Below are 25374 nucleotides of genomic sequence, written 5' to 3'. Positions count from 1 at the left end.
TCATTTTGTCAGCAATAAAAAAAAAAAAAAGTGCAATGACTGTTTGTTCAGTGAGATCTGTTCTAGTTTGCTTTAATTTCCTTTCTAAATAGTTGTGTTTGTAGGAGAAATCTCCACCCTGAGGTACACAGAATAGAAAAATCCCAAAGCTACCTTTTCTGTTCTACAGGGAATCCAAAAATTGCGAGTACTCAAAGCACGGCTTCTGAAGCTCTGCTGTGGAATGAATCACAGGGCTTGCTGAATCTCACAGCAAAACCTGCTGTCTCAGCAACGATTACTGTAGATGTGCTTGCAAACTGACACCAGTGATAATGTCAGTGTGCTGCTGGGATCTTAAATGGAATCTGCTGCTCCACACCAGCTTATTAAAGCAGATTCATGGGCAGGACAAAAGCATGCAGAGGGGCATGAATGAGACTGTATGCGTGTGTGTATTTATATATAGAAGCAAAGTCATACATTTAGAAAAGAAATGTACAGGAAGGTGAACAAGGTGAAAGGATACCACCTGCCACTCAGCAGGGGATTTGGGACATGAGGAAAACAGCCTGGTGCCAGCAGGAGGCTAGTAACGGGCAGCCAACATGTGCCCAGGCCAGCAGGCAGCAAACACCTGGCCATTTCTTTGTGAACCAGCCAGCAGGAGCCTGGTGCAGAGCTAAGAGCAGGTGGATGGGCAGCAGCCAGGCTGGGTACCTGGCAGTTGCTCGGGGGCCAGCTTGTCAAGAGCCCTTGCTACACAGACCTATGGAAAGGGCTGTTTGCTTTTTCTCTGTTCCCTTACAACTGCTCACATTGTTTAACGGGAAAGATGAAACTCAGCTTCTCCAAAGTGCTGTTGGTGATGAAGGGGAAACCTGGGTCGCAGTCTTATAAATTTCCCTACAGTCATTTTCAACAAGGTCTTTACAAATAAGCATACATGATGGTCATCACTGCTAAAGAACTGTGCTAGTTCAAGCATCTCTTGAGCAATACTGGAATGAAATTTCCTTACTCACATTGCCCAGTCATTAAACAATTCTGATTTTGAGCACCATGGTCTGTATTTAGATCTTCAGGCAAGGAAAGCTAACACATTACCCAGTATAAAATTAGCTACAGGAGTAATAACATTGCAAACATCCTCCAGTGAGCACTACAGCAATGAGATAATTTTTCTAATCTCCAGAGGAAAAAAACAGACATTATGGAACAGCTGATGGCATTCATTATAGCTTCACATACTTTAAGGGACTACACCGACTAGCACTCTCTAGAAACTGGCTTTGTATGTCCATCCTTGTCTGATGAGTCCTGCAGAGCATGACAACCAGAGAAAAACATCAAGTACTATCGCTGCAGTATCAAACTCCACACTGTGAAGGGGGTTAGATGGAACCAGTGTACAAATCAAAGAGATTTGAGGTTGTACAGCTCATTAAGCTTTTTTAATGAAACGCATATTTTTTTTCTATGCATTTTAGAGACTTCAGTCTTTCCCAAAAGAGTTAACCGTGCAGCTGACCCATTCAATTAAAAAAATCTTTCACCAATTTCAGTATTCTGAGATAAAATTCGATATACATAAAATTAAATCAGACTTCTTTCTTTGGAGAGGACAGAAACCTCTATATTGACCAGAATATGGTTTTGTGGTTTTATTCTTTCTTCCTCTTTTCATTGCTGATACACTCTATAGAATGTATTTGCTGCAAGAGAATAACCTCTTTGCTTCCTGGCAATGTCATGCTGCAGTGACTAGCATGTTCTTTAGGTGTATGAGCAGATGGATGTTAAATAGGAAAAAAGAAGTGGTGTTAACTCTGACCACTGCATTGATGGAATTCCACAGATAAATCTGCTGTTTGCATTTTAAAGAAAGATTTATTGTTTTTAATAAATAATTAAAAAAAAAATAATAAAAAGATTTGTGTATATAACACAGCCCAGTGCTTTAATGGAAATATACAAATCTTAAAAGGAAGAATACTCAAGGCAAATCACCGGGAAAAATAAAACCAAACATGCTACTTTGAAAGAAGAGTGCTAACAATTATGTTAGTAGTGGTATTTGTACCAGAAACAGCTGCTGAGATTCTAAAATAATGTGTTCCTGTCAAAGCTGGGTTGCATAAATAACAAAACAAAAATAGCTTATTTAATGGATAGCATATTATCCGAACTCTATAAAATATAGAACCCAAAGAAAAGTGTGAAATACATTAAGAAGCAGTCTGCAGGTGAAAAGTATAATATATATTTATAAAGGGAAAGAGTTAAGATTGTTTAAGCAGCCTCGGCTCTTAATTTCTTTACTGGAGTGCTTAGCTTCCCAACCTTTGCGTTTTCTTCATTAAGACATACTAAGTAATTATCATAGAATCATAGAATAGTTACAGTTGGAAAGGACCTTAGGATCATCTAGTTCCAAACCCCCTGTTATGGGCAGGGACACCTCACACTAAACCTTGTCACCCAGGGCTCTGTCCAGATTGGCCTTGAACACCACCAGGGATGGAGCATTCACAACTTCCTTGGGCAACCGATTCCAGTGCCTCACCACCCTTACAGTAAAGAACTTCCTCCTTATATCCAATCTAAACTTTCCCTGTTTAAGTTTGAACCCGTTACCCCTTGTCCTATCACAGCAGTCCTTAACAAAGAGTCCTTCCCCAGCATCCTTATAGGCCCCCTTCAGATACTGGAGGGCTGCTATGAGGTCTTTATAATGTTCAGAGGCTCAGACACCATGGAAACACACTGAAACTGTGGGAGTGATTGTAATATTAGGATAATCATCAGTGAGTTGTGTAACAAAGCTGCTGATCAATGTTTATCCCTCCCAGTTCAGTCTCACACTGTGACTTGGCATTATTTGTGGTGTGATATTTGTCTGTGTTCTTATTGTAAACCTGTACATGTTCCCATTTGCCAGTATCTGCACATACATTTTTTGCATATAGTATATGTACTCTCAGAAAACATATACTGTGATGTAAATATACTCACACACTACTACTTATTGAAAATTAAATTTCCAATGAACTGTTTCTCATTAGAATGTTTTGATTTGTTCCAGAGGAAATCCAAAAGTTATTTGCACTTGTTTATCATCACAGTTCCTCCTTTTTGATGTTATGGCTATTTGCATTATGTGTTCCTTCCAAGTGTTCCAGATCTCCAGTTCAACATCATGATATATTATTAATAATATACCTTCCTCACTGAAATTCGCTGCAAAAACTGAGAAACTGTGTTTGTTGGAACTTTCAGGGAAGAAAGGAGAAGGGTTTCAGTATGAATTGTCAAGAGTCTGTTATCCTATAAATCCTCAGGTTTCAATTTAAGAAAGAAAATCTCTTCAACCAACTATATTTGCTCCAAGAAAAATATGCAAGCAATACATGGTGTAGCTATGCTCAAGGTGTGTTATATAAATCACAGACTTGTTTATGTTGGAAAAGACCTTTAAGATCACCAGTCCAACCATTAATCTGGCATGACCGAGTCTACCACTAAACCATGTCCCTAAACGCCATACCTGTGCATCTTTTAAATACTCCCAGTGATGGTGACTTCCACAGGCAGCCTATTCCAGTGCTTAGGCAACCTGTTCCAATGCTTCTGATGCAGGAAACACCTTTTTATTTGTATTTTTGTAATGGCAAAGATATTAGAAACTCTACTTCTAACCTGGGATGTAAGAAAAGACCAAAAAACATAATTTTCACATCCAAAAAATCCTGTAATGTTATATGTCCAAAGAGCATATAACAACTTTATTCTGAAACTATTTTTAAAGACAGTTTCTAATCAAATTTGTACTGTAACTAATGAAGAGGAAGCAGATGTTATTTTGTTGTTGTCAAAAGACATGTTTTCAACGAAGAGTGTTGTTGTCAACAAAGTGGGCAGAGACCGATTTTTTTTACAATAGCAATCACCTTTAACAATAGATGCTTGTTTTCCACTGAAATCTTTTACAACATTTTACACATCTTGTGGGCAAAGCATATTCCTACTGAGAAGATTCCCACAAGAATTCAGCTTAGCAAATTGATCTAACCCTAAAACCTTCTCTTAGCTTGGCAATTAATGAAAATGACACATTGTCAAAATAGTTGAATCTAATAATGTATTTATAGGAATTTGGAGAGGAGACAGACTCGTTTGCTGTTCCTCCAATGTAAAACTCAGCAGACTGTAGTTCATTTAAAGAAGACGAGAAAAGAGACAACTTCTTTTTTTAAGGCATGTCTGTGCTTATGCACACGTGTACATGTACACAGAATCACAGAATCACAGAATCCCAAGGGTTGGAAGGGACCTCAAAAGATCATCTAGTCCAACCCCCCTGCAAGAGCAGGGTAACCTACAGTACATCACGCAGGAACTTGTCCAGGCGGGCCTTGAATATCTCCAGTGTAGGAGACTCCACAACCCCCCTGGGCAACCTGTTCCAGTGCTCTGTCACTCTTACAGTAAAGAAGTTCTTCCTGATGTTAACGTGGAACTTCCTAAGCTCCAGTTTACACCCATTGCCCCTTGTCCTATCACTGGATATCACTGAAAAAAAGCCTAGCTCCATCATCCTGACACCTACCCTTTACATATTTGTAAACATTGATGAGGTCACCCCTCAGTCTCCTCTTCTCCAAGCTAAAGAGACCCAGCTCCCTCAGCCTCTCCTCGTAAGGGAGATGTTCCACTCCCTTAATCATCTTTGTGGCTCTGCGCTGGACTCCTTCAAGCAATTCCCTGTCCTTCTTGAACAGAGGGGCCCAGAACTGGACGCAATATTCCAGATGCGGCCTCACCAAGGCTGAGTAGAGGGGGAGGAGAACCTCTCTTGACCTACTAACCACTCCCTTTGTAATGCACCCTAAGATGCCATTTACCTTCTTGGCCACAAAAGCACATTGCTGGCTCATGGTCATCCTCCTATCCACTAGGACCCCCAGGTCCCTTTCCCCTTCGCTACTTTCCAGCAGGTCAACCCCCAACCTGTACTGGTACATGGGGTTGTTCTTCCCCAGATGCAAGGCTCTACACTTGCCCTTGTTAAATTTCATCAAGTTTCTCCCCGCCCAACTCTCCAGCCTGTCCAGGTCTCGCTGAATGGCAGCACAGTCCTCTGGTGTGTCAGCCACTCCTCCCAGTTTTGTGTCATCAGCAAACTTGCTGAGGGTGCACTCAGTTCCCTCATCCAGGTCATTGATGAAAATATTAAACAGCACCGGTCCCAGCACCGACCCCTGAGGAACTCCACTAGTCACAGACCTCCAGCTAGATTCTGCGCCATTGACCACAACTCTCTGCCTTCTTCCTTTCAACCAGTTCTCGATCCACCTCACTACTTGATCGTCAAGCCCACACTTCTTTAGCTTATCTATGAGGATGCTGTGGGAGACAGTATCAAATGCCTTACTGAAATCAAGAAAAACTACATCTACCGCTCTACCATCATCCCTCCACCTAGTCACTTCCTCATAGAAGGCTATAAGGTTGGTCATACATGACTTCCCCCTCATAAAACCATGTTGGCTGTTCTTAATGACCCCCTCATCCTTGATATGCCTAGTGATGGAGTCAAGAATAAGTTGTTCCATCATCTTTCCAGGGATGGAGGTAAGGCTGACCGGTCCATAATTACCCGGGTCCTCCTTCTTGCCCTTCTTATAGATTGGTGTGACCTTTGCCATCCGCCAATCCTCAGGCACCTCGCCCGTTTCCCACGACTTACCAAAGATGATGGAAAGTGGCCTAGCAATGACCTCCGCCAGCTCCCTCAGCACCCGTGGGTGCATTCCATCCGGACCCATCGATTTACAGATGTCCAGTTTGCATAGCTGATCCCTAACCCAATCCTCATCTACCAAAGCAAACTCCTCCTTTGTCCTGACTCCTTCTGGGGCTATAGAAATCCGGGGCCCTCGGGGAGAGTCTGCAGGAGTAAAGACAGAGGCAAAGAAGGCATTCAGCACCTCTGCCTTCTTTATATCCTCTGTCTCCAGGGTACCCACTTCGTTCAGCAGTGGGCCTATATTGCCTCTTGTTTTCGTTTTATTTGCTATGTATTTGAAGAAGCCCTTTCTATTGTCTTTAACCCGACTAGCAAGATTGAGTTCCAAGGAGGCCTTAGCTGTCCTAATTGCCTCCCTACATCCTCTAACAACTGTCCTATATTCCTCCCAAGCGGCCAGCCCCTCCTTACATAATCCATAGATTCTCCTTTTCCACTTGAGTTTGCCCAGCAGCTCCTTGTTTAACCACGCCGGTCTCCTAGATCCCTTACTTGATTTCCTACTCATTGGGACGCTCCGATCCTGAGCTTGGAAGAAGCGGTCCTTGAATGCTAACCAACTATCTTGAGCCCCTTTACCGCCTAGTACACTTTCCCATGAGACTTCCCTTAGCAGTTGACTGAAGAGGCCAAAGTTGGCCCTTCGGAAATCCAGAACTGTGGCTTTGCTAGGTATTCTATTCCTCCCACACAGGATCCTAAACTCCACCATCTCATGGTCACTGCAGCCAAGGCTGCCATTGACCGTCACCACTTCGACCAAACCCTCCTTGTTGGCGAGTACTAAATCTAGCAGCGCTGCTCCCCTAGTTGGTACGTCCACCATTTGCATTAAGAAATCATCATCAATGCACTCGAGGAACCTCCTAGACTGTGAATGACTGGCTGTGTGAGTCTTCCAGCAAATATCGGGGTAGTTAAAGTCCCCCACGACGACTAAGGCATGTAGTCGCGAGGCTACTTCTAGTTGCCTGTAGAAAGCCTCATCAACTCCTTCGTCCTGATCAGGAGGTCTGTAATAGACCCCCACAACTGTATCACCCGTGCCAGTCAGCCCCTTGATTCGTACCCACAGACATTCCACTTGCTCCTCATCCGACCCCGGACAGAACTCAATACATTCTAGTTGCTCTCTGACATAAAGAGCAACTCCACCACCTCGCTTTGCTGACCTATCTTTCCTAAAAAGGACATAGCCATCCATGACCACATTCCAGTCATGTGAACTGTCCCACCATGTCTCTGTAATCGCCACTAGATCATAACCTTTTGCCTGCACACAGACTTCTAACTCCTCCTGTTTATTCCCCATGTTGCGTGCATTGGTGTACAGGCATTTCAGGGAGCCAGTCCTAGTACCCTTTTTCCCCTGCGGGACAGGGTCTAAAAAGCTATCCTTTCCCACAAGTGAAACAAAAGATTGATAGTCCTCCTTAGCCCGCCATCCTTCAATCCCTAGCATGTTCCTCTTGGGCTTGTCCCCAACAGGCCCAGTTAAATCCCCTCCCCCCTTCCTAACTAGTTTAAAGCCCTGTCAATAAGCCCTGCTAACTCCTGCCCCAAAACCCTTTTTCTTCTCTGGGACTGGTGTATCCCGCCTGTCACCAGCAAACCAGGTGTCCCATACAGCAGCCCGTGACTGAAAAACCCAAACCCCTGCCTTTGGCACCAGTCACGTAGCCATACATTAACCTGCAGAGTCTTCTTATATATCCCTTCACCCTCGCTTGCAACAGGTATGGAGGCAAACACCACTTGCGCTCCAGACCCTTTAACCAGCCGTCCCAGGGCCCTGTAGTCTCTCTTCATTGCCCTTATGTTCCTCGTAATAATTTCGTCACTGCCAACCTGAAAAACCAGCAGTGGGTAGTAGTCAGATGGCTGCACCAGTTCAGAGAGCTTCTTTTTAACATCTCTAATCCGAGCCCCAGGCAGGCAGCAGACCTCCCTGTGGGGTGGATCCGGTCGACAAATGGGCCCTTCTGTTCCCCTCAGAAGGGAGTCACCCACCACAATTACTCTTCTTTTCTTCTTGGTTGGGGAAGTTCTGAGGTATGTGGGTGAGTGACTAGCCCTGGGTGACTCACTAGATAGATTTGCCTCACCATCTCCATTCACCTGGCCCTGAATTTCCAAGACCTCGTACCTGTTATTCAAGGGCAACTGGGAGGGAGGAAGGGATTGTGAGGGTTTTCGCTTACCTCTCTGAGGAGGAACCTCCCTCCACCCATCCTTGTCCATTAAGCTCTCTCCTTCTGTCTGATGGTAGGAGGGAAGGGGATCCATATCTTGTTGAACCACTTCCCTCTGCCCTTGCCTTAGGGTGTGGTTCCACCAATCTATTTCACTTTCACACTCTCTAATGGCTCTCAACCTTTCTACCTCCTCCCTCAGTTCAGCCACCTGCCTGAGCAGGTCATTTATTTGCTCACAGCGAACACAAGCAGTATCACTGGCTCCCTCCAATACAAGTGCCAGGCTCAGGCACACACACACCTTCCATGATAGATAGACACTAGGGTTTTCTTATGACATGATTATGCCTGAAACTCCAAGACAAATATCTAGGTAGTTATTTGTTTTGGAAGAGGAAAAGGTTTTGTTTTGTTTTGTTTTGTTTTTGTAGTTTTGCTTTGTCTCGTTGAAAATAATTCTCTCTGAAAGGGAAACCAAAATTCCTTTATTTATGTAAGAAAAATATAACAAAGTTGAGCACATCCATACTAAAATACTGTGAATGCAAAGCTAATCTGTGTGAAACATCAAGAAGATATTTGTGCAATCCCTATTAACATATAAGCACAGCTCATAGTAGTACACATTAACAGCTTTTCAAACAGGATGAAGCATCATTTGGAAATGAAAAACATAATTTTAAGGTTTTCCAGGTATGATAATGATATTTTTTTCTTAACACTGAATATTCATGATGCATCATAAAACTAATGATAAACATAAAAACTGATGCGAACGTTTGACTAATCTGTTCCTATTTGTTTGGAAGAGCTGTAGTAGTTGCCTGGTTTGTAAATTAAACATCTGCTATGGGAATAAACAAAAACATAACTGAGCATATTCAAATAAATTGAATTCAGGTTAGTTCCATAAATTTTATTATATGGGCTCATCAATTTTATTACACCTGAGTGCTGCATCACTACAGAAGGCAGTACCTAATTTTCTTTTAGATACCCTATTTGTAGCACTATATTTTTTCCTCTAATTTTAATAAACTATTGCTCTTATGTAAAGGTTTTGGATTGTTGTGTTGTTTTTTTTTTTTTTCTTCTCTAAAAGATGGTTGATCAAACAGCTGACTCAAGTAAATTTGACTGTTATGTTTGTTTATTAACAAAATGTTACCCAGGACCAACAGAATGTCGAAAATAATATACTTGCTCAACAGCCCTTTTCAGACATGATATGATCTTTCATATACATAGAAAATTAATTCAGCATTTAGGGTAGTCCTATTTGCTACCTGACAGCTTTCAAATGGTAAAATTTTGGGACAAAGGCCAGGCAGAAAGACTTTTTTTACAAACAAAACAATAGAGACCAAGGTGGGCTTTTTTGCCTTTATTTTTTATTATTATTGTTTTGGGGTATTTCTTTTTTTCTACTGTTGTGTTTGCGTGTTTCTTTTTTTGTTTGGGTTTTTGGGGTTTTTTTGGTTTGGTTTGGTTTGGGGTAGGGGGTGTTATAAGTAAAAGGAGAAGTGTCTTGGACCAGTTTATTTTTCAACATTAGGCTGTTAAATGTAGCATAAAATAAGGAGCTAGTTTTGGATTGCAACTGTTATTATTCAGTGCATGAGCACCAGAGGAAGAAGACCTACTTCTATGATTCTTCCTTTTGTTACAAATTCCAGAGTAGCAACTCATCATGGCTGCCCTGTTGCATGGGTGCACTGATCAAATAGGGTATCCTGCTACCCTAACAGTTAGGGTTGGGTAGCAAAATTTGGAAGTATACCTACTGGAACACTGAAAATGCCAGGACTACATCACCACAGAAAGCAAAGTTTAGTGCAAGAGTAAATAGCTGATATATGTCTGGATTTTTCACTCTACATTAAGCATTGTGAAGCTCCATAAGCATGAACTTGAACCAAGTATCTCAGAAAACCTATTCCTCTTCTTCAGAAGGATTTTCCACCTAGTTTATGACTGTGCCTGAGTACTTTACACCTTTGATGTAAGCTAATTTTGGAGCACCAATATCTTCAGCTTTTGCTTCTCAGTGAGGAAATTCCTCACCAAATTTGATGTATAGCAAGGAAATTCCAGAAGAATTCACAAAAATTGCCTTCAGAAAGGTGGACTTGAAACACAGCACAGTAGCTACTAATCACAGACTGAAATCTGAAAAGAAGTTCAACTCAGGGAACATAGGTTGGAATAGTCATCATTCCCTCAGTCACAGGCACATGTCCTGGAGGTAAGCATAATGATTTGAAAGTCAAAGACAGTTCAGTTTTCCTCCTGCTGATTCATTCAGACTCCCAGGAACATGTGAGCTGTATAGGTGGGGCTCTGCTCCAAACCCTCCACTATAATGTGGTGTGGAATTGCATCACTATGTTCAGGAAGGCACTCAACATTCAGTTGAGTAGCAAAAAAAACTGTGCCTTTTAGGAGCTAATGGCAAAAATGCCATTGGCTTCAGAAGCCAAATTCCTGGATCCTGACTTTCTAGTATTTTGTTAACAATTGTTAATTACGCGTCATGTGAAAGAAGGATCTGAGCCTACTGATTCCAAATGTATGCAGGGAATGAAAAGACAACTTAGGTTTTCACTTGCATATATACTCTAATCAGACATGAGGGTTCTTTTTTTTGTTTTCTTCTTTTTTTTCTTTTTTTTTTTTTTTTTTTTTGTGTGTGCGTGAGTGAAATTTTAGGAAAAAGTGGCCAAACTCCAGCAAAATAATCATCCCTTACAGAGCCCGAGAAATTCATCAAATCACTGTTGGACAGCAGAAATGTCCTAAATATGCAGTTGACTGTGAATGTTAAAATAATCTTTGCTGAGTGTGAAACTCAGTAGCAGAAATTCAAATCACCATATTCCTTTTAATGACTTTTCCTTGGTAGCTATGTGACCTCTGTGTATTCAGCATGCTGCACTTTAGAAGCGGAACCCTCACAATAAGCAGTACATAAGACCTTACATCTCAATTCTACACATGAATTTAAACATTAAATAAGCTTTGGGTATGGAGGAAGAGTGGAATGGCAAGATAAATCTACATAATACTTAGTCACTTATAAATAGATATGTGTACCTACCTTGAGGCAGTTCAATCCCACCTACAGGTAGTAAAGAGATATAAATTACAAGTCACAGGCTTGATCACTAAGTATGAAGTTGTCCAAAACATATTAATATGGCAGACACTGGAAAAAATCAGGGCTTGTTCGAACACATGAAAATCATTCCTTGGACACTGGGAGAGATAAAGTGATCATATTACATAATTGCCCTAGACATTCACACTGTTCTGGGGTTTGGGGTTTAATAGCAACCATTACTTTCAGAGGGGGAATATTTCTTGTTTTCATTCCACTATCCAGAATAGGTATTTCGTAATACTGTAGTTTGTGACAATGGTAACAAAAATTAGAAAGAAATTGTTCTCCTCATTTCTAGGGAAAGCAAACCCCCACTCTATCTTCCAATAATTTTTAGACAGAACACACCACAAAAATATAGAGTTCTTTATTGATTTGAAGTATAGCAATGTACTACATAGATTTCTTATGAAATTTGCTGCATAAGAGGTAAAGGGCAAAATCACAGGCTATTCCTAGCTCTGTAACAGGTTTCCAATACCACCTATCTGTCGTTGTGTAGTGCCTCTTTCCTCTCTCTCTCACTCTGTGTGCAAGATGTACATGAAAGAAATCCTGGACTGCTGCTTCACAGGAAAACACACTCTGCATCACAATAGTACTTTGCATCATTCTGTAGGTGCATTCCAAAATGGCCTCTGCTGGATGAAACCATTAATTTTGATACTTAAAGGCTTTGAAGAAAATAGCCCTTTTCCTCCAAACTTCCCCAAGTTTACTTACCAGTAAGCTAAAATAGTTTTCTGCTTAATAACCACATCTTGCCTTGCCTTGCCTTGCCTACTTTTCCCTTCTCTGGGACCCAATTCACTTCCTCACTGCTCCCAGGGCACAGAGACCTTCCAGACTTCATGACTTCTCACCACCACTCCAACGAAGAATAAAAGAGTGTGACTGGGTGTGTACTGCTCTAAAGGGAAGATTTCAAGCAGGGTATAGAAGCTCTACCTTGATCATGTAGCTTTGGAGTGTAAAGTGAGCTCAAGCATGCCTGCCATGAGGACCTATAAATGTACCCTTAGGTGTGCCTCTCAGCGCTGTGGGCTATTCACACCTAGGAACCTGAAACTACATAATGTATAAGTACAGGTTTGGATTTTATAACACCTTGGAATCGGCAAATTTTACAGTATAATTCTCTGCAGTTTTTCCACATTGTTGATTGCCTGCTTTGGTTTGTGTGGTTGTCCTTGCAAAAGTAGCGTCCTGAATGATGATGGAAGGCAACTTGGCACTTCCCTAGACAAGGTAGCAAATATTGGACCTGGTCTGTAGTTTGTGATATACAATAATTGCAATAATGGTACAATGCCCATGGGTGAAGGAGCAGTGGGAACATAATGTAGATAATAACTATTCATTTGACAGCTTTTTGATTTTGTGTGTTTGTGCTTTGGTGAATGTATACTGTGTGGATTTTTTTAACTGTTTCACAACATTTTTGTGAAGATATTTGTTTATAATTACACATTTATATCATTTGAAGCACTTGGCTTCCTGAAAAGCAGACATAATTTCCAAAGCTTTTATCATTTTTAAATTTTTCTATCAATTTACATTTTCTATTTTGTACTAATAAGAGGCAAAGATTATGTACGTATTCCTTTAGACAAACTCTTTGACAATTAAAATGAGTTAGTTAAGAACAATGTAGCTTATTACATTTTATTTTAGAAGTCTTTTATACCACTAGTTTATGGGAGGAATTGTATAGCTCTCCTTTGTACAATAATAATATCTCTTAGAGGGCAGTAGCAGCTCAGAAAACACTAAGCAGAGAGGAGGAGAGAGTTACTTAAAAGTCTTTACTGAAACTCTCATCTGCAACTAATGGAACAGGACAGCAGGAAGTCCCCTAACAGTGCAGTGCTTCTGGGACTGAAACTGTTGCCTGACACAGAATGATAATTTATGCCTGTGAATGGCCATTGAGATGTTTCTAGCATATATGTGATGGACAGTAATAACTGAGGATCTGTATCTGGAGTATTACCACATCTCCACAGTTTGAAGGATTTCATGTGCTTTATACAGCCCGTCAGGGTAAAGGGATATAAAGTAGGTCAGGTGCTAGGAGGAGGGGATTAAGATGGGAAATCATTGGTTGGTACAGACATTAGCACATTGTGATCTCATCTGCTGCTGTGAAGCTGTAACACAGACTTGATAAAGACTGCCAAAAATATTTTTCTTCATATACCTGTCAGTGACTCCGTCTCCTCTCTATAGTTGTTATGTCTGACTGCAACATGTTCTAAATAATAATGACCCATGGGGGAAAGTGTTAATGTAATTTGTTTATGAATTCTAAGTAGCATGTTTTGTTCAATTTTATATGAATTTGTATATTGATAAACATGGACTGCTACAATATATGTCTTTTGCAGCAGGGTGTATTTACATGTCCAAACACCATGTAGGTGTATAAAATGCAAATTTCTGTCCACAAAGAGTATCTATTGAGGAAGAAAATTTGTGCAATCCCTTTTTTTTTGCTGTGTAATTTTGTATCATTTATGAGACCATTCTGCTGGCTTTCAGTAGTCATTTTGAATTATTGTGAAAGATGGGAACAAAAATTATAAATAAGATTTGTTGCAATATTTTTTGTGTGAATGCTAATTTTCATGCTCCTTTTATATAATTCTCCACTTTTTTCAATCTTGAATCCCAAATGAATCTATTTGCTGTTAGTTTTCTTTATAGACCTCAGTGTGCGCACGCAAACATACAGCTGCATACATTCATCTCTGAATACAGATTCCACACAGCAGGTGCAATATAAGCATTCTTATATAGGGAATGATTTTTATAAGGAATAAAGGACTGTGGAAAATAAGTTGATAAATTCAGTTTAACTCAGTACTCCTCTACAGTTAGCCCCTAAATTCCTCCTACAGTGGTTATTTTAGAGTCATCTTCTTCAAACTTAACCTGACAAGTCATAGTGTCCTTTTTTAGGTACTGAAGTATTAATGTTATTTTCTTTTCTTTTATCTCAGTGTTAAAGAAACTCTTTATTAAGGTGCTCTAAGAAATTATTAGTCTAGTGTGAGAGTGTGGAAGTGTGTGCATAAAAAAAAAATATAACTCCACATCTCCCTGCTTCTGAGCAATTTTAAAATAGATTTCCATGAAAAAAATTACACTTTATAAAGTGTACTTTATAAATTACACTAAAAAAGACCATTAAATATATTTATCTGTCTTTTGCAAGGACTGATGTTAGCACTTCATTTAGTGAAGATCATTCCAAATAGTTAGCTGCTGTCCTAAACATGGTTATCTTATCTGAATTCTTCTTCGTCTCATTCTTCTGTATATTTTACGAAACTGGGGTTTTACTAATCATTTTAGCATGTTACTGTTTACATATACCAACTTGTATACATACCAAGCAAAATCAGAATCTTAAAGGAAAGAATTACTTTCAGGACAATGTCAGGCATACAGCTGACTTTAATTTAGGTAATTTTGCAGGTTTAAAAATAATTGCCCTTTCCAGAGTGATCTTTTCAAGCTCCTCCACCAGATGCACAGAGCAAGATATTCAGTGTAACAGATAAAAGAGTTATTCTACACAGGACAATTTCCAGATGAGTTAAACTATACACTGCAGTGAAAGAAGAATGCACATTAATTTCTGATGTAGAAGACATCAGGGAATAGTCTAGATGCTACTCCTGAAGCTGCCAAAAAATGCCCTCCAGGGAACAAAATTGCAACTATAAAGGCAAATATATTCTTTCTTATATACATCCATATTTAGAAAACTGAAATACAAAAGCTGAAAAAAGGGCTTACTCCCAGAATATATCTTCCTAGTTCTCAGACCAGCAGGCCACTGCCTTATCTTTATATTAGATTGGCTCTGATTAAAATGCTGGAGGAGTCGACTGTAGAACAATGTTCTTTCCTTCCTTCAACATTCCCTGATACTGTACATACTAATGTTTGAGAGTGGTGCTCACTCTCTCTTTCTTTCCCTGTTGTTTGGAAGGTTTTATCACCAGATTCAACGGGAAGAGAGAAGAGCACCTGGCCCCATGTAGATTAGCTCTAAGATTGGCTTCTAATAGGTGGGAAATGTTAGAACTTTTATTTCCTACGTGTCTGCTATATAAAAGGGGACATCACTTCTACTACACTATCATTTTAAAACAACATTCAGGTGTGCTCTGTTTTAGTAAAGACATTGTATCGCTCTTCCAGTGTGGTTTTGAATGCCAAATCCCAAGGGATAAGATTTCTTTTCATTGTTTTTTTTTATAGGCTCCAAAATCATAGAAGAAAACAGGATTTCAAACACTTCTGTTTTCCTGTTGGATCCCTGTTTAAAGCTGTAAACAGCTTGTTGTTTAGCTGTTGGGGAAGAAAAAGGTTCTGAGCTTTCCTTTGGGCCCAGGGCGAGGTTAGGTCCTGAGCAGAAGGGGTCTAGAATCCACTGAGATGCAACACAGCAGCTGCAGCAACCTGCTGAAAATATAAGAGCCTTTATTTCACTCTAGATCACCAAGCCCGTGTTTTTACCATTTGTTCCTGACTGAGAACGATTTCATGTGTTTAATATCCAGAAGTCAGCATGCTGAAGTATGAGATTTCCTGCTGCCTAGCTATAACCCTGAGACAGTCATCAATGCAAGAAGCTGTGTGATGTGATCTTCAACTAGAAATGCCTAAATGACTGTGCCAATAATTGTCTATAGCCAACTCATCTTTTAAATGCCATTTGTAATGGCGCCTTCAATACAGAGTGTGAAATATCATTGGCTCTTCTAGCCTAGGTATCCCACTGTTCCAACAATTTCATTAAACCCTTAATAATCCTTTTAAATGAGCAATGATTAATCTATTCATTTGTAAGCCTTGTTGTTGAAAGCAGTGATAGACATCATGTTCTTTCACTGTTAACAAGTGCTAATTCTTGGGCATTGTGACAAGTTTCATTTGTCAGTGTTACTGCAGTTTTCCACAGAGTTACCACTCTTTCTATCTGGCTATCCACATTTGGACTAAGCAATGTTGCCAAAAAAATCCCACGCAGTTTTTCACAACTTCTTAATAAAAATTGCCTGTGTTAATACTTTGTAGTATCAAGGTGTATAAATATGATTCAGCATTGTGTTTGAAAGGAAAACAGAAGTAAACATTTACAGATTAGTTCCCAGTTTGGACAACTACCTAATAACATATCTCAACTGCTTGGAAAGCCATTACAATTGTTTTCTGTAACAAAAATGATGGTTTAATGAAACAGAGAAGAAAATTGTTTGCTAGGAAAGCAAACATCTGCTATTATCTTTTCATTAATAAATTCTACAAAATAGGGAAATTAGACAAAAATTTAGAGAATATTAATTTCCCTTTCCCCAGTCTCCTGAGCTAATACTTAGAGATTCATTTTTGCCTAAAAATAGCTATGCTATTGTTTGTATCTCTTTGTATTTCATTTATACAGCGGAATGTCACAAAAAATACATAAAAAATAAGACACAAACACCTTCCCCACAAAAAAATACCCAACAAACAAACTGACAATCAAAAACCAAACAAACATAAAAAATACCCCAGAAAAGAATCATAGGGAAATTTTCCGTAGAAAAAACTCCAGCTGTCCAGCTGGTTCTCATCATACCTTGGCTTGACTTGCAGCAATGCCACTGGCTGCTCCAGCACTTGCAGATAAATTGCAGGTTGTTGCTCCTCTGATTCTTCTGCTAACTCTTTTAGTCATCAGAAGTCGCTCAAGCCTGGTAAAATGAAGAGACCTGCATGAGAAGGCTGCTATAGACATATTAATATGTCTGCAATGGTTACTCTCCTCAGTGAGGAGAGTAGACACTTCAGTAAGTTTGTAAAGCAGAGCAGAAGAGTGATGTATTGCATGGCTCAGAAGAACACCAAAAATATGGTTTAGGTAGAAAGAGTCTTAATCTGCAGGTGCCACTATTGAAGTGCTCTCAGATCTTACACCAACATGGTGATTGGTTTCTTATATCAAAATTAAAAGGAGGAATAATGAAGTGCAATATGCCTTCCCAAATATCCAGCTGAATCTTTTCCTGCAGCTGGAACATTTGCAACTCATTGTGGCAGTGTAAAATACCTGATGCCAAATAACGTGTGTACTCCTGGTTCTCATCATGTCTTGAGTTCATCTCTTCAGGATTAATTTTCAAGCTGCTGCTTCTCTTATTATTTCTTTAAATTTGATAGAGTCATGATAATTTCTTAGGTTTGGTAAACTGAGAAACCCTTTAGTCATATATGTATAGGGTTTCTTTCCTTTATCTGGCTAGCTCTTTTTATGAATCATTTAATTTCCTCAGAGATTTCTACTCCTGCCTGATATTGGCCAAGATCTCAAAGTTAAGGGAAGAAAAAAAGATCTATATAAATATAAATATTGATCAAAGGCATGACTGTGTGAACCTAAATTTCCTGAGCAGCCAGGCTGAAATCTACATAATGGCAAGGTTTCAAAGCTTATGAATTATTATTGCAGTTGATAACTGTTATGATGACTAAAATGTCTTTAATTTCTGACTTGCCATGTCATGCAAAGCCCTGGCACTTTGATGTTGTTCTCTCAAAATATATGTCAATATTTCTCCTGAAGACATAGGGCTGGCTATTGTGCTTCTTCACAAGCAGACTCTTGCTGGTCTGACTCACAGTGATTTGACATTAATGTTATTCCTGTAACTTTTTGTAAGTTCATTTGAAGTTCTCAGATCCCTTTTTTGACATTAGTTAAATCTTAACAGCAGCTTTCTGAAGTAATTAGATACTTGCAGTTTTAAAATGAGAAAACAAACAGAAAATAAAGCCGTCATCAGAAATTCTGTTCTGGTTATATTTGAGCTAAAACAAACAATTGCCTGTTGCCTGCCAATGATTACCCAGGCCTCGGGTCTGTCAATGAAACTGCATGAGTAACACCTAACCTAGTTCTGTCAGAATAAGCACAGCTACCTTACGCGCTTATAATGATAGGGGTTTCTAACCCACATTATTTTGATGGGACTGGATTTATGGCATAATTACATGGACAGTTATTCCACAATAGCTGAGGGGAAGGTACCTGTTGTGAGGGAGTCAATGTTAAACCCTTGTGGATGGAAAGGGAATCTTAGCTTCTTAAATTGCTAGACTTCCAATGGAGCAGTGTGTCTGACCACAGCCTCAGCTCCCTGAGAACAGTAATCCACAAGGCCATGATTTAGGTACACATAGAAATTAATTGGGTGAGCTATTCACTGGATATATATGAATATGTCCGTAAATATGTATTTCAAAGAGAATAAATTTTGATTCAATACTACTCAACTGCGTAAGGTGAAGGATATGTGCTGCAGAGTGAATTTTTTATTTTATGGAAAAGTTTAACTCCAAGGGGCTAATGCTTCAGTAGGCTAATGTCTGTAAAAGTATCAATTTCCTTTTTACATTTCGTGGAAGTGTTGACACATTTAAAGAGACAATCTCTTATTAAATTGAAGCCATATTTGGAAAAAAGGCATGATACAAGAGGGTCTGCTAGAATCTTTAACATCTCTAGCAATCTCATTCCCCCAAAGTTGAGGAACATTGTAGAATGAAGAACGAAGGCATGACTACTAGCTGGTTTAGTTTGAATATTTTTTTAGATAATAACAATTGTGAAGTCTAAGTCATCATAAGCTACTCCAAAATCTTTTTGCATAGCAGATAGAACAGCACACAAATAAATAATTGCTACTGCTTTAAGCTGCTAATTAAAATAAATTCCCAAAGTAACACAATTAGAAGCTGTTATGACATGAGACTTGTTAGCATAATCACATTTATAAAAACAACCATTTAGTTATCTTTGTTTTTCAATGTCATTGTTGCCAAGTTTAAGCCATGTTGTGATCTGGTTAGTCGTGTTGATTAATACTATTCTGTGAGCATAATGGCATTGATTAACTAGGATGACTCACTGAGTAAACTATTCAATATAAGTAACAAAGCTGAATCTGAGACTCTTGCAGAAAAGTATTCTATTTAGAAAGCTCATAGGAGCTCCCTTCCCCTTTAGGAATTATGCTGGCCTGCCATCCACCTACACTGGCTATATAAAAAAGATATAATTTTATTTGATGTTTTTTTCAATTTAATGTCTGAACCTTAGAGAAAGAGAAACTGCAGCTAAAGCAAGCATTTTTGAGTATTTCAAGAAAACAAGCATACAAGCAATATATGGCTCAATAAATATAGTATTGAAACAAACCAACAATACCCCAAAACCTCAGTAAAAGCCAGAAAAACTAATAGTTAATGCTTCATCTATTTACTTTTGAAATAATAATACATTCACAAAAGAATTTATTTAGATTAAATAGTAGACTAAGTGACCAAAACAAGGAAAATCCCTGTTTCAAAAAGCTGACTTTTTTGACAGGTTTTGTTATACAATACGTATATTCACTGAGCTCTCAAATGCTACACTTCAATAAACTGCTTATTTCTCTGTCTGTTGGCTTCTAAATGAAAATCTGACATACATAGGGAAATATTTGTTTAAAATATCAACTTATTTGCTGTACAGGCTTCCTTGTGCTTATCTATATCTAACTTCCCCTGCTGAAGCTGCTGCATTATCATAATAGACAACCCATTAGTTACTCATGCACTATTGTCTTCCCGTAATCTGTCTCCTCCTGAGTTGTCATATACATTATGCTTTATTTCTCTGCTGCACTCACAACAGGCTTTTCTTGCAGTACTTCATAGGCTGAAGATACATAATATTATTATTCTGTTGAATGTTGCCATACTTCAGTGATGAATAACAAGGTAGTTTCTGGCTCCTCATGTCCTGAGCTTTTTTCTATATGCTTTCACACCAGCAATGTGCTGAGATTAGATCTAACTGTACATATGTGCCAAAGATCTTCTACACTACTCTGTGTGAGTGCGCATGTCTGTGTCAGCACACAGCATTTGCCATACCAAACCCTCGAGCACTAGAGCTGCATTTGTTCCCAACTGTACTCATTCACTAGCTTTGCCCTCACCAGTTATTTAAAAGAACTCTCCATTAGCAAGAAGTAACAAAAATAATATTGGGACTATTTTCTGGTACTTTTTTTCCACATCAGATTAAGCTGTTGTAAAGTTCTCTTTAGCGTCTGCCCTGCAATGTGAGTTGTCTGCTTACAACTGAGTTACTGTTCATGCAACCTTCCTTCATATGAACAGAGCTTCAGTATTCCCACCATGGATGATAGCCCTACTGTTTGTGAATGATATCCCATAAACCAGAGAACATAAAAACTCCAGGTATGCTGCAAGCATGGGAGAAATTACCCAAGCTTTTTTCCAGGGCAGCTATGTCATCTTTGAAGTTGACAGCAGGCTGTCAATGCCGTTCATAGGGAAAAGCTGTCGTATGCTATGCCTTTGGCTGACCAAGCTGCAGTGGTTTTGCTGGAGCAAGGTGTCGGCAGTCCCAGGATGCACTAGAGCAGAGCTCCACCACTATTATTTCTGCTGTTCAGATTTCTGCCAGGGCTAGGAGGTTTTGGATCATGATGTTACAAACTGTTTGCTGCTTCTACTTCTTTCATGGTGTTCAGATAAAACTTGGAAATAGACAACAATGAAGATTAGTGTCTGTAAACAAGTGGTGAAGTTTAATATGCAGTGCCAGCAAATGTTACAAGAGCTGCAGATTGATGTTTAACAGTATGACTTCCACATTGTTCATACACGAAATCTAAGCTCAAGGGGAGAGCCTGTTTAACATATTGTCGTGGTTTAAACCCAACCACAAACCTCTTTTACTCACTCCCCCCCTTCTTGCCCTCCCCCTGCTTCTGGAGGGACGGAGAGGAGAATCAAAAAGAATGCAACTCCCACGGGTTGAGATAAGAACAGCCCAGTAACTAAGGTATAACACAAATCACTGCTGCTACCACCAATAATAATAGTGCTAAAGGAAATAACAAGAGTAAAGAATACAACACCTCAACACCAGCCGACCAATAACTCACCCCACTCCCCCCAGCCAAGCACTGACCGATACCTCCTCCAACCCTGCAGTCCCTCTACCCCTTCCGGGTCACTCTAAGTTACATCCTGGGCATGACGTGCTGTGGTATGGAATACCTCTTTGGCTAGTTTGGGTCAGGTGTCCTGTCTCTGCTTCCTCCCAGCCTCCCCTCCTCCCTGGCAGAGCATGAGGCTCACAAAGTCCTTGGCCAGACCAAACATTCGAGCAGCAACTGAAAACATCGGCGTTATCAGCACTGTTCCCAGGCCAAAAGATCAAAACACAGCACTGTACTAGCTCTTAAGAAGGAGAAAACTGACTGCTGCTGCTCAAACCAGGACACATATGTAGGTGACAACATCTTCCACTAAAATGTGGGGACAAAAGTAGAGTGCCTGTATCAGTTTTGGGTTCCAGTTAACACTGCTGCTTGTGGTTTGTGGTGTCTATCTATTGTGTAGGATCTGGGTGTCTGGAAAGCTAACTCAGGCAAATGCATCTCCAATGTTTCAGAAGAGCACAGACATCAACTAGCTCATGACGATAGAGTGCAGCTATCCACAGTATTTCAAAGTTATCTTGTGGATGTCTTTTATCATAAAGGCACTTTAGTCTCAGAAGAAGACTGAATGAAAACAGAGTTTGTAAGTAGCTTGTGGTTTTTTAGCACAGTAGGAATATAATGTTTCTCTAACTTTATCAAGGTGACGTAACAAGTTAGTAATTGAGTCATAACTAATTCTCAGTTATTTGTCTAAGAATTTTGTCTTTTCATAGATTAATGTTAGACTACCAAATTACAATCAGAGAACATGAAAAAGAAAGACTCTTTCATTCTATCTTGAATTTATTAATTATATAGCAGACATTTCTTCTAATGATAATAATTAGCCTTCAAGATGTAAAGCGTATGCATTTCAAAGACAATTAATTTTGATTTAGTACTGCTGAACTACGTAAAGTGAAGGATATGTGCTGCAGAGTGAAATTTTTTATTTTATGGAAAAGTTTAACTCCAAAGGGTTTTATTTGGATTCAGTAGTCTAAGATCCTCAATGTCACTTCAAGGATACTGAACATGCATCTGACTTTGAGACTTCCAAATAAAATTAGGGATTTTTCAGCCACTTTGTTGCCTGTTAAAGCAGATGTCTTCTCTTCTCTATGCTGTCGAAACTGTGGATATGAAAAATAATAATTAAAAAGAAATCACTCAAAATACTGTTTCAAATTTTTAAAACTATATAAAGGACCATTTCTGCATTCTCAAATGCTATTTTTTTTAAATGGACTGTATTTCAGGAGGGAAAATTATTCTGTATTCTAGTCAGATACAGTTATTGGAAAAGAAAAGTGATTGCCATTATTTTGAACCGAGAGTTCTATTAGTTCACTGTAGAGTTCTTTGCAAAGATAACACAGCTGTCCAAAATTAGAAATAATCAACTATTGAAGCATCTTCAGTTAAAATCATGTCCACAGAATACTACATTTCAGCTATTCTTGCTGGTGTCACAGCATTGCATCTCCAGAAAACTGAAAACATATTCTCTACCACTAGTGTTTCCCAGTTCAATTAACATTTGATGATGGGCAGAAAAGCCTTTAATATCCGCTAATGATGCCTATATACAGCTGTTGAGGGCGGTCATGGAAATTATATAAGGTTTCCAACACTAGCCTAATTATCAGTGCAGTGATCCTATAAAATCTAGTCCTCTGCTTCAAAGATAAAGCCTACTTCCCTAGGAATGTCTAATTCTTTGGGTGATTTTTCTGCAATTTTGTACCACTTTACTAAGTAAAATCATAACCAGATGTAATATTTAACCAGATGTAATATTTCAGATTATATAATACATTTTTACCAAGCTATTGTTTACTCAAGAAAATTTACCTCAGAACACATACCTGGAAAATTTACATAAATCTTAATCAACAAACAAAATTTTTAATCTTGTGACATCTTCAGTCAAAGATGGCTACAACATAAAGTTCTGGAAAACTCATGTAAATTTATGTTTTCCTCAAGCTCTAGTTCTTACAATTGCTACTTTACTTCATTCTTAAAAATGTTTGAAGAAGTTTTATCTATGGGTACATTCTGTCAATTTCTCTTCAAAATCATTGAATAGCATTGAGTTCACTGAAAAAATATTAAACTTTAAGTGTATTTTAGTTGAATTAACCAACTGAGAGTCTTGGTTTATATTAACATTTAGATTAATATCCGTTTTATTTGTTAATTCAGAAACATAAGAAATGTGTGAAAATAGGTCACGCTTTTATTTATTTAAATATTTTTCTATACCTGAAACTAATACCTCTAAGGATAGTTATTTTAAAAATTGATGAAATAAAGAAGCACAGCTAGAAAGAAATGCTAATCAAAAGGAAAGCACTGACTTTACAGTTAATACTATGTAATCTCTAAATACATATTCAGGAGTCCAATTTTAAGAAAAAAAATCTGAGATTTTTGTAGCTTAACTTTTGAAAGGATTTATAACTGCTCACATTTCTTAAAAAATCAAGAGTTTTCCATGTGTGTGTTTAAATATAGCTTGGAGAATTCAGCTTTGCTAAGTCAGATTTAAAATGTTCCATCTAAAGCCATGATTTTTAATTCATATTTCGGTTTTCCAAACTGGTGGTAGTACCAAATATTCAAATGAGAACTTTGAAGGCTGAAGTGGAGCGGGGTTCCATGTGAAGAGCAGTTGAACATGGGTCAATCGATTCTAAGCTCCTTTACCAGTGAAATCCTACCAAAATATGTGCAAACCATGCTGAGTTTTGTTGTTTAGAGAAATAGTGTCAGTGATGGAAAATGAGAAAGCAAAAGAAAAGTATAAAGATGCTCTGCAAACTGCAACACAGAAATAGGTGTCCTTGCTGCATATTCCCCTAGCTGAAAAAAAAAAAAAAAAAAAGTACAAATAATATATTGACATTAAATTCAATAGCAGGACTAGGAATTTACTGTCATAAAATAAAAACAAACAAAGAAAACCCCATAAAAACAAACCAAACAACAACAAAAAAACCCTGCAACAAAACCCCCCAGCCAGATTAAACACAACCATTGGAAGCCTTTTTAGCATGCCTCTGTACTTCAGATTGATGGTAGGTCTTTGAAGGGAATAGATGCTGAAGAATATAAAGCACTTTGAAGTCTTATAGTTCTGACTGCCACTTTTCTTGGACCCCGTGGTAAAAATTTGTATCCAATCTTGAATATTATGTGCAGTTTGTAAATGGTTTATAATTTGCAGGTTGTAAGAAATTAATTACTTCGAATGAAAATTATTTCTCAGTTCTAGCAGAGGACTTGCAATAGCACTGCTGGATAAAACCAAATTGTACATTGAGCAATCTAAATTCAGTAGTGTCTAAGCAGTATGATCTAGTTTGCTTTAATTAATTAACCCTTCAAAAATTGCAGAGTTGAACATCCACTTGAGAGCAATTAATATCTACAGCAAATTATGTCACATCGTTATGTTTTATTCATATACAACTTCACATAATGTAATTGGATATTAAGGGCTTCTAATTCTGCCGTTATTTACACCCTGCATGTTGCACACTTCATTGACTATTTTGAACCAAAAATGAAGTTATAAGACTTTCTTATTTCAATTACCTGCAGTTGATATTCTGCAGCCTACTGCTTATATGTACGTATGGGAGGAAGTGTCAGACACCCTGCAGCATGGTATGGCACGTTGGATAAAATCAGAGAAAACACAAGAAAGGTTAACTTGCCATGGAAATATTTAAAGAAAAAACATGTGAGAGAAAATGAAGAGCTTCTCATTTTTAGATTGGCATTGTGACATGTAACACAGATTTCCAGTTTCACTTAACCTTGTGATCTCTGCCATTTACACCCAATCACTAAATTGACTGTTTCATACACTAAACAAGTAGCCAAAACAGATATTTCAGCTGACAGCTTGACATATTCTGCTATCCCTTTAACTATTGCTGGCAACTTGTGATTGGTAATAATCATTATTAGTATGAATATCACAGCAGTTCTCATGAGTTTCATAAAAAAATTGGATAGAGCCTTAGGCAACATGGTCTACTGTGAGGTGTTCCTGCCCATGGCAGGGGGCTTGGAACTAAGTGATCTTAGGGTCCTTTCCAACCTTATTCTACGATTTTATGAACTATAACAGTAGTGTCTAATCCAACCCTCTTCCCA

At 38.7% G+C, this 25374-nt stretch overlaps 1 long non-coding RNA gene across 1 annotated transcript in view; it reads right to left on the bottom strand.

Moving 5' to 3' along the window:
* The window catches only part of LOC136014400 (uncharacterized), a 50327-nt gene extending 33462 nt beyond the window's left edge, over positions 1 to 16865 (bottom strand). Inside the window, exon 1 of the long non-coding RNA XR_010612681.1 lies at positions 16779 to 16865. This is a non-coding gene — a long non-coding RNA (uncharacterized LOC136014400). The remainder of the gene's footprint in view (positions 1 to 16778) is intronic.
* Positions 16866 to 25374: the final 8509 nt, after the last annotated feature.

Source organism: Lathamus discolor, chromosome 5 (genome assembly GCF_037157495.1).
Source record: "Lathamus discolor isolate bLatDis1 chromosome 5, bLatDis1.hap1, whole genome shotgun sequence".
In the NCBI taxonomy this organism is placed as follows: Eukaryota; Metazoa; Chordata; class Aves; order Psittaciformes; family Psittacidae; genus Lathamus; species Lathamus discolor.
This window is presented reverse-complemented; position numbering and strand designations above follow the sequence as displayed.